We start from the raw sequence: 10,000 nt of genomic DNA, 5'->3' as shown, positions 1-10,000 counted from the left end.
GAATTATTTGAAAATAATAGTCTCCCGCTCATGTGAAGATATCTATCAACAACGCATCGCATTCTGCGGTTGCTAGTTGTGTCGTCTGCTTTTGGGTCGGCGAGGTCACGAAACGGTGTCTACTTGAACTCTGTCGCCTTTTATCCACCTCATAATAATAATAATAATAATAATAATAATAATAATAATAATAATAATAATAATAATAATAATAATAATAATAATAATATAATAATAATGATAATGATAATAATAATACTAATGATAATAATAATAATAATAATAATAATAATAATAATAATAATAATAATAATAATAATAATGATAATAATAATAATAATAATAATAATAATAATAATAATAATAATCATCGTCATCATTAGCAGCATACCGAGCACCTAGATATCGCTTAAGCATCAATTTTATGTGTCACACTAATTCAATACAGTTGTTTTCATTGTGTTTTGCGTAATAATATGGTTTAAATCAACTATCAGGTTGAAAAGGTCCGTATCATCATCTGCTTTAACATGACCGTCATGAACCGCCTCAACCCCATCACCAACAATCCCGTGATCAAGTCACTTAACCCATTAAATCATGGCATTGACAATGTACTAAATCTTGTACTAACTACTAACAATTATATAATGGCAAAGTGCAGTATTGAGGTGGATTGGTCAAAATGATTAATTTGTCAAGAGATAAAATAAAAATAAAAATTAGAATTCTTTCAAAGCGGAAATATTGTGGTCAATGGTACGTGACTTTTGTAGCGTAGCGTTCTACCAGCTATGATGTTAAGACTTTTAACGGATTAGCAAATGGTAGTGACAAGCTAGAGCTGTCTGTTGAAGACCGCTATGAGGATACACTGGAGGTCCTGAAGCAAAATGATACCAAATAGCACAAATTCTGTCGCTCTCGATATACGGCCACAAAAATCAGAAGGCTCGCTGTGAAAAATGAGAAATCACAAGAAAACTTGTCAAATTATCCCGATCTAGACAATCTCTCATCATCCCACTGTCCAAGGAGGCAGAATATGCGTTTTCCCTCAGATGACGTTACCATAAGAAATAGGACACATTGTATGCTTTGAAACAATAAGATGAAGCTTCCCTCCATTCAATAATGACAAAAGACATGAACGAAAATATCCGAGTGGCTGGAGAAATTATAAACGATGTCCAGATTCTTTCCATATTCTCAAATGGCGATTTGATTGCGCAGGGAGTTCATTATCAGAAGATGTGTCATGTCCGTTTTATGAACATCAAAAAATGCTGAATATTACCAAAACAAAGTTCTAGTTTTGCTGTTGCTGAAATTGTTTCTTCTTCTTCCTCTTCCTCTTCAAGCTGGAACTTCCTCGTGAGAAGGCTCAGCAGCAGCATACCCAATTATTTTACTGGGAGTTATCCAAATTGTTCCTAGCTCTTATAGTTGAGGGTAGAAACGAGTGAAGATGGTAGTCCATTCTAGATTGTGGCAACATAAATTTGCCAGGTTTCCTCTTGTTCTGTTGGAGGCCGTTTAATGACACCTGACCTGGTTTTTCTGACCTTTGTAAAATATTTAGTATATTCTTCTCTCTCCTTTTCTTCAATGGTTCCAAATGGGGTGTCATATATGACTTTAATTTGTTTGAGGATTTTGTTGAACGAATTTTATAGCTTTTTTTTGATTGATTCTATTTACCTAATTTCGGAGGTGTGATCGGGAAACCATACCTTACCGCTTTACTCGAGTGTTGGTCTAACATAAACTTTATAGAATTTCTCCTTTATGGTTACTTTGTAGCCGAAGCTGTTTCTTCTCAAGAATCCCAGGGTGGAGTTTGCGTTCCTGCATATGTTTGCGATGTGGTCTTTCCAGGTCAGGCGATTGTTTATCGTTACTCCGAGGTATTTTGCTTTGGTGACGTCTTCTAGTGTGTTGTTGTGTATTGTGTATTATCTTTCTTTTGTTGGTAATTTTCTGGAATCAAGGTCCCGATGAAGAATTTCTAAGTCTTTCTTATTCCTTATTGCTCTGTACAAAAGGCTGCCATCCGCAAATAGTCTCATTTGAGTTCCTAGCGACAATCTTTCAGGCAAATCATTGATGTAGGTAAGGAACAAGAGGGGACCCAGTACGGTACCTAGGGACACACCTGTAGTACTGGAGCTGAGTCTGACATTACATCTGTTTGGAGTTGTTTATTTATGTTTTCTGTTAGGTTGTTGCAAGTTGTTATTCGTTGTGTTTCACAAAAGCGCTCCTTTCTGGAGCCACGTTATATGTAAAACATTCAAGTATGGGACAGAGCAGAGAGAGAGAGAGAGAGAGATAGAGAGAGAGAGAGAGAGAGAGAGAGAGAGAAAGAAAGAAAGAAAGAAAGAGAGAGAGAGAGAGAGAGAGAGAGAGAGAGAGAGAGAGAGTCCATAAATTGTCAGAATTAATCAAGATGTATAGCAAAGAATGCTGTGAAAGAGGTTGCACCCAGTCGTATGTTCACCCAATCAGGTTCAGAGACAGACTCCAGCCGGTCCTACCAGCCCTCGACAGCTAACCTCAGGAAAGGAAACATTTTTAGCCTTCAATAAGACAACATATGGTTTTCTTGAACACAGCCATGGAAAAAGCTGATAACGAGGTATTGGCTTATCTTGCGCTGTTAAAATGATCAAAGAGATCAAGATAAACTAGAAAAGACTGCTGTTGAATTCTCTCAAGCCTCCCAAGAAAAATGTGTTCCACAGTCATTTGTCTAATAAATATGATTTTTGTTGGATCCTAATAATCTAAAATGTTAATATACGTCACCAAAAAAGACTTTCATTTTCGAAATTAATAGTTAGCAACATCACCATAATCACTACCACTATCACCACCACCACCTCATCATCACCATAATCATCATCATCATCATCATCATCATCATCATCATCATCATCATCATCATCATCATCATCATCATCATCATCATCATCATCATCATCATCATTATCATCATCATCATCATCATGATCATCATCAACATCATCATCATCATCTTCATCATCACCGCTACCACGATCACCTACACCACCTCATCATCTCCCCACCACCATTATCAATACTACTATCTTCATAATCACATCATCATCATCATCATCATCATCATCATCATCATCATCATCATCATCATCATCATCAACATCATCACTACCACTACTCCCACCACCACCACCACCACAACATCATCATCAACATCATCCTGATCATCATCTTCATAATCGTCTTCGTCATCATCATAATCATCATCATCATCATCATTACTACCAAGATCATCACCACCACCACCTCATCAACATCATCACCATCATCACTACTATTATCACCACAATCACCTCATCATCATCATCATCATTATCACCAACATCACTTCCATCATCATCTTCACCACGATGACGACCAACACAACACAAGTAAAACTAACACCAGCACCATCTCCTCCTCTCCCATCACCCCCCTTCCAGCCCTCATAATAAAGCTATACTACCGGCCCATACGGTCCTATATCACATAAAGTCACATTTTTAACAATGATAATTATTTAAGCCAAGATAATCAACCGCTTACACGGGCTAAAACTGATATATTTTTAAATCGCTGAATTGTCAACACATATTTCATGGATTACGCCCCTTTGTTTTGATATAGCTCATATAGGCGGATTTTCATCTTCCTATTTTACACTGTTAGAGGAATTTCTCGATGTGGTTCTATATCAACATCGATTCATAGTGGTCTCAAGTTACTTTGTACCAAATTTGGTGCTTTCATCACTAATTTGCACAATTTTACCCCCTAGCCATAATGGAGTTGAGACGAAGTTACATGATGTCCGTACTGGTCGGCTGATGGTAGTGTGCTGTCAGTATTGTATGACTGACTGTGTAGTAGATACAGTCATCACTAAACTAAATAAAACGAAGATCACTTTGTATCTTAATACCCTTCAACAGTCATGACGTCAATTCCCTCGTAATGACGCATGGTAACTTAGTAACTTGCTCTAAACTATCAGAACACTGTCGGACGCCCTTATGAAATATTTCTCCGACGAGAATAAAAGCGTATCCAAAGGGCAAAAAACATTATAAATCTGATCATGTTTTGACTTTTACACATTCTGATCACAAGACATATGAAAAGTTCTAGCCAGCATGAAAAATAAAAAGTAAAAGATTTTCTTTGTTTAGATCCACGATGGCCGCCGTTGCTGGGCGACGTGACATCAGACTATTGAATCCAATTGTGATTAAACATTGAAATCATGACTATTCTGGGGGGATAAAATTTAAATAAGCTCATTCGATTGCTGACAACGGAATGACTTCATATTTACGGTTTAAAAGCAATATTTAGTTCATGGTCACTTATCGATCGATCAGTGACAGACAGAGAGAGAGAGAGAGAGAGAGAGAGAGAGAGAGAGAGAGAGAGAGAAAGAGAGAGACAGAGAGAGACAGAGAGAGAGAGGTAGAGAGAGAGAGAGAGAGAGAGATATAATATACAATATAACTATCAATTTTAAGTGAAAAAAAATAATAACAACAATAATAATTAATAGCCAAATCAAGGATTCATATAGAGTCAAGAAAAACAAATACAGTAAAAATGTGTCTTGAGATTCTTTTTAAAAGTAGGTAAAGACTTGCACTCCCTCAGACCACGTGGCAGTTCATTCCAAATCTTGGGGCCGAAACAAGCAAACGATCTATCACCAACTTTTGTTCTTGATCTTTTTTCCGAAATTTTCGTTTGGTCATTACATGATCTTAAAGTGTAATTTTCAAATTTACACATGACCACGTGATCTGTGAGATATGCCGGTCCTATACCAGCCAAACACTTATAACAAGACACGCTGCTTTTGTAATATGTGTGCTTTTCAATGGGCAACCAATGGAGAGATGCCAACAAAGGGGTTGCATGATCAATTTTTTTTTTGCCAAAAACTAATCTTGCTGCACTGTTTTGCAGCAGTTGTAATTGTTTAATAGAAGCCTGAGGCAAGTTGACAAGCAGCGAGTTACAATAATCTAGTTTCGAAAAAATGAGGGAAACAACCAATGTTTTACATGTTCCACTTGCAATATACTGACGGATCGAACTGATTTTCTTCAATTGAAAGTATAAAGATTTACAGAGAGCAGAAATGTGAGCTGACATTCTCATTTCTGAATCAAAATAGACACCCACGTTTTTCACAGTCTTTGAAACTTTGATCTTTTCACCCCCAATCAACACCTCAAGACCATCATTCACCTTCAACTGCCCTCTATTTCCCACAATCATCACTTCTGTTTTTGACTCATTCATTTTCAACTTGTTTGCATCCATCCACTCTTTCACATCCGTCACACATTATTCCACACGTTTCACAATATTTTCGAGATTTTTAGTTTTATCAGTAGCATAAAGTTGCGTATCATCTGCATAGAGATGATAGCGCAGCCCATGACCAGTGATGACATTAGATAATGGAGAAGTATACAAAACAAAAAGAATTGGACCCAAAACAGAGCCTTGAGGAACACCAAAAGACAATGTATGTTGACGAGAAAGTTTATCTAAAATCATGACCTGTTGCTTTCTGCCATCTAAATAAGATTCAAACCACTGCAAGACAGTCCCAGACAAGCCAAAAGTTATATTAAGTCGTTTAATGAGAATACCGTGATCAATAGTATCAAACGCCGCCGAAAGGTCTAACAATGTCAGAAGAGAAACAGAACCTTTATCTAAAACATCAAGCAAATCACTCGCAACACAGCACAGAGCAGTTTCTGTGCTGTGGTAAGAACGATAAGCTGACTGAAATTTTTCCCATAGATTGTTTTCATGGAGATGTTGTGAAAGACGTCTGAGTACAACTTTTTCAAGGATTCTAGAAAGAAATGGCAGATTTGAGACGGGACGGTAGTTACTAAGGTCATTTGCATCGAGATTTTGCTTTTTTATGAGAGGCTTTACAATTGCATGTTTATAGATATATGGGACTTGTCCTGAGATAAGTGACTGATTTAATAATATAAGTTATGCAAGGTATCAATTCAGGAAGACATAATTTCAAAATATTAGTTGGTAAAGGATCTAAATCACATGACTTCGAGGAAGATGAAAAAATTATTTTAGAAATCTCTTCTTCAGTTGTTTCTTTAAAACAAGAGAATCCCTGTGAACCCGATAAAGGGTGGACATTTATATCTTCATTTTGCACGAGGTCCAAATTGTTCCGAATTTTCGATATTTTATATATTATATTATTATTATTATTATTATTATTATTATTATTATTATTATTATTATTATTATTATTATTATTATTATTATTATTATTATTATTATTATTATAATTTTATTATTTTTATTATTATTATTATTATTATTATTATTATTATTATTATTATTATTATTATTATTATTATTATTATTATTATTATCATTATTATTATTTTATTTTAAAAATTTTTTCTTTTATTTATTAATATATTAAAAAAAAATCTTTACTTCTATAATTCTAGTAATATAAGACACTTGCCAAAAACGGCGAAATTAACTACTTTTGAAAATTTTACAGCCGCAATTTTTTTTTGCTATTAAACTTCTTTGAATTGCAATAAGTACTATTCAGATCCATGCCATCAATTGCAATTTCAAATCAAAGAAACTGTTTAAATTATTTATATTCAACAGAACTGTTTTCCGGGCTGTTTCGACTAAAAATCACTTTCTCAAAAGTCAGCAATTTTACTACATGACTTGTTAATATATCAGATTTCAATCCAGTGAAAAGTAGTTTATAATTTTTTGAGTTTATCGTATCATGGGGAAAGGCTGATAGGAATAAAAATCTTAAGTGTCTTTGATAAAAATAAGTAATAAGAATGATAAAAAAAAAAAAAAACAGCTTCCGGTCATTTAATGCATTTTACAGCATTCAATGACTTCGACAAAATTGAGTGTACATTCAGTCAAAAACAAACTTTTGATTCTTTAACTTTCGTGCAATAAGAACATTTAATAGTCAAGAGAACTTTTCAAACTTTATGCTATTCAGGTCAAATAAAATTCAGAAAATGGACTATCCCCCCCTCTCTCTCTCTCTCTCTCTCTCTCTCTCTCTCTCTCTATATATATATATATATATATATATATATATATATATATATATATATATATATATATATCTGTCTCTCTCTTTCTCTCAGCCAGGCGGAAGGTGCCGTGGCAGTCGGATCCCGAGTTTGACTTGGAGACTGTTATATTTTTTCATCTGGCACTTCTCCATACCCTATATTTCTCATCATCATCTCTCATTCAGGTCTATACTTTTCGATTTATGAAGCATTTTGTCATATATTAGCATTACATCTTGATGCATAAAATAGTGAATGTATACATAAGAATAAGCAAACTAATTTAATTGTTAAGCCCATGTGTTGGTCTTATATGTGTATCAAAACATCTGATGTCTACAATGGCTAAGTCTAGGGAGATTTTGATATTTTAACATGTTTTCCCCAAGGCGAAAATGAATTTTAAAGGAACATTTTCTTCGCCCGTATTTGTATATTTTTCAATGTATATCACAGTCTTAATTTTGGGATTTTTATTGTATCCATCGTTTAAATAAAATCTTGGTCCCCTAGCGCACTAAACAATAATGACTGACGTTTTAATGCATTTGATTAAACAGATTAAACAGCGTGATCCGATTTCATTCCAATCTAACACTGCAATACGTGAGCTACTACAATAATATTATCCTCAATTTCGCCGAGCTCGTTTACATCGCTGATATTTCTCTCTTGGTGAAACCGACGTCATCATTTCAAACGCCTTCAAACGCAACTTAAGTGCAATTTGGTATCTAATTGTTACTTTTAACAACTTTCTTATCGGGTTTCATGGTGCTTCGTTCTTCAATTAACTCCCACGACTTATGACAGAAAAGTGTAGATCGCACAATGGTAAAAGACGGTAATTAAAACCCTGCCAAAATGTATAAATAAAAGAAGATTACTGGTTTGACCAAAATATATTTTTTAAAAAAAAGCTTCTTAATAACTCAATATTAGTCACAAATATATTACTTGTATATATAAATTACTCATTGCATATGGTTCAAAAAGAGAGAAAGGTATTTTAGCAAAGTTTTAATTCTCACATATAGGCCTTTATCAAGGAGGGCTTTAGAAAGGAGGCTCGCCTTGGATTTTCAGCCCCCGCTAGTGGGGGCCATTGGTTGGATAAGGATTTCAAGCCAAACCACCGCTTTTCTGCCTTGGTACAATTTCCTTGAATGCGCAATAATTGATTCTGTTCTTATAATTTCGGTACTTTATAATAAATTGGTTAATTGGCGACCATAAGTTTTAAATAATATTTATTATGTCTTGAATGATATGAAAATATACAAAAAGTAGTGAACTATCAAAAATTTCACAGGAAAGTGTGAACTATTTTTCTATGACGCCCTCTTACAAACTGAGTGATTGGGTTTGTTATCTTTTTTGAAATCGAAAGTACGAATCTGATTTCAATACCTTTTAATAACTATGGCTAATTTATCGAACCAGAATCTTTGAAAAGTGGTAAGTACCAATAATAATTGCGTAATAATTATTTAAGACATGTTTAGAATTATCAACTGTAGTTCCTGCAGACGATAGTTGGGCCCATTGTCGTGCTTGTTCTGTCGAGTCGCACAGATAATCAGAATCAGACTCCGCCTGATTCGGAATCCGAACCGGATTACTGTTCCTTATTTTATTATGAATTATGGCCTGCGGCTTTATATTTATATATTTTTTCTATATGGTTAACTGACAAATATTGACTTTATTGTTTTAGTCTAGTGTATAAGTCTCGAGGGCCCCTTTGCTCGTCACGTCAACTTCACAACTTTATCTTGAACAGTCCTTTCTATTTCTACTATCTAGAAGTTGCCAGTTAGTGGGTCTGATATTACCATATCATAATCATATATGATGGAACTTGGACTCTGACTCTGAATATATAGCTATGCCCATTACATGGATCTGTGTTGCTGATATGACTGTAAATCGTATGGGACTAGTAACTAAGACTCTTAATATATATCTAGTTTTGCCTCATTGATCTGAGATGTTACTGTTGTTACAGTTACACTCACTCACTCTATTACTATTATCTCTGTGACTATGGAAAGGAATTATGGATCTGATCTACTCCACTGACTGAAAGGAATGAACTAGTAGTCTGAATATATAGTTTTGTCTCATTGATCTAAGATGAGACTCTATTAAACAACTCTATGACTACGGAAGGGAACTATGGATCTGATTCTGATGCTGCTCATTGTGACTGTACTATAAGGAATGAACTATAGTAGTAGTCAGATGTTTTATGAATGGCGCAAGTTTTTCTAGTTTTTCTAAGATGTCCCTCTATCAAAAGTTGCAAAACTTTGTGTCAACCTCCGAATCAATTTCTCTTAACTGAATTAAGATTTTGGCTCGTATTGAATTGTGATGCCATATCACAAAAAAATATTTCTTCTTCACGACCTATAAAAAGCCACTTTAAAACCGCTGTCATACAATTAGAGATTTTACACTGCTAAATATTTAAACAGTTTCGCGCCACAAAGTAAGAGATGACTTCATCGTTTTTCAAAAATATCGTGTGACACAGTAGTTCCGGCTAGTGGTTATGAGTTCACATCATACTATTACAAAAATTACTATTTTCCGAATAAAAGCAAAACACATTAACATAAAGTAACAACTTATGTAGTTTGCATCCAATTTTGACTTTATAATTTATTGCTTTTTATTTACATCACGTCGCAATTACCGAAGACTGATATGAATCTCTAGTTTTAACTTATTTGAACTAGTGATTAAATACTCACAATTGTCAAATTAACATTGAATGTTTATATTTAACTTTGAAAAATTGTATCTATGCATGACCGATTCAC

General features: G+C 34.4%; 1 protein-coding gene across 1 annotated transcript in view; it reads left to right on the top strand.

Moving 5' to 3' along the window:
* The window catches only part of LOC144964817 (kelch-like protein 10), a 47,504-nt gene that overhangs the window by 17,003 nt on the left and 20,501 nt on the right, over positions 1–10,000 (top strand). The gene's annotated exons all lie outside the window — the stretch shown is intronic.

Source organism: Berghia stephanieae, chromosome 2, assembly GCF_034508935.2.
Source record: "Berghia stephanieae isolate SIO BIC M18660-M18661 chromosome 2, UCSD_Bste_1.3, whole genome shotgun sequence".
NCBI classification, from domain to species: domain Eukaryota; kingdom Metazoa; phylum Mollusca; class Gastropoda; order Nudibranchia; family Aeolidiidae; genus Berghia; species Berghia stephanieae.
Note: the sequence above shows the minus strand (reverse complement) of the source record. Positions and strands in the feature narration are given on the sequence as shown.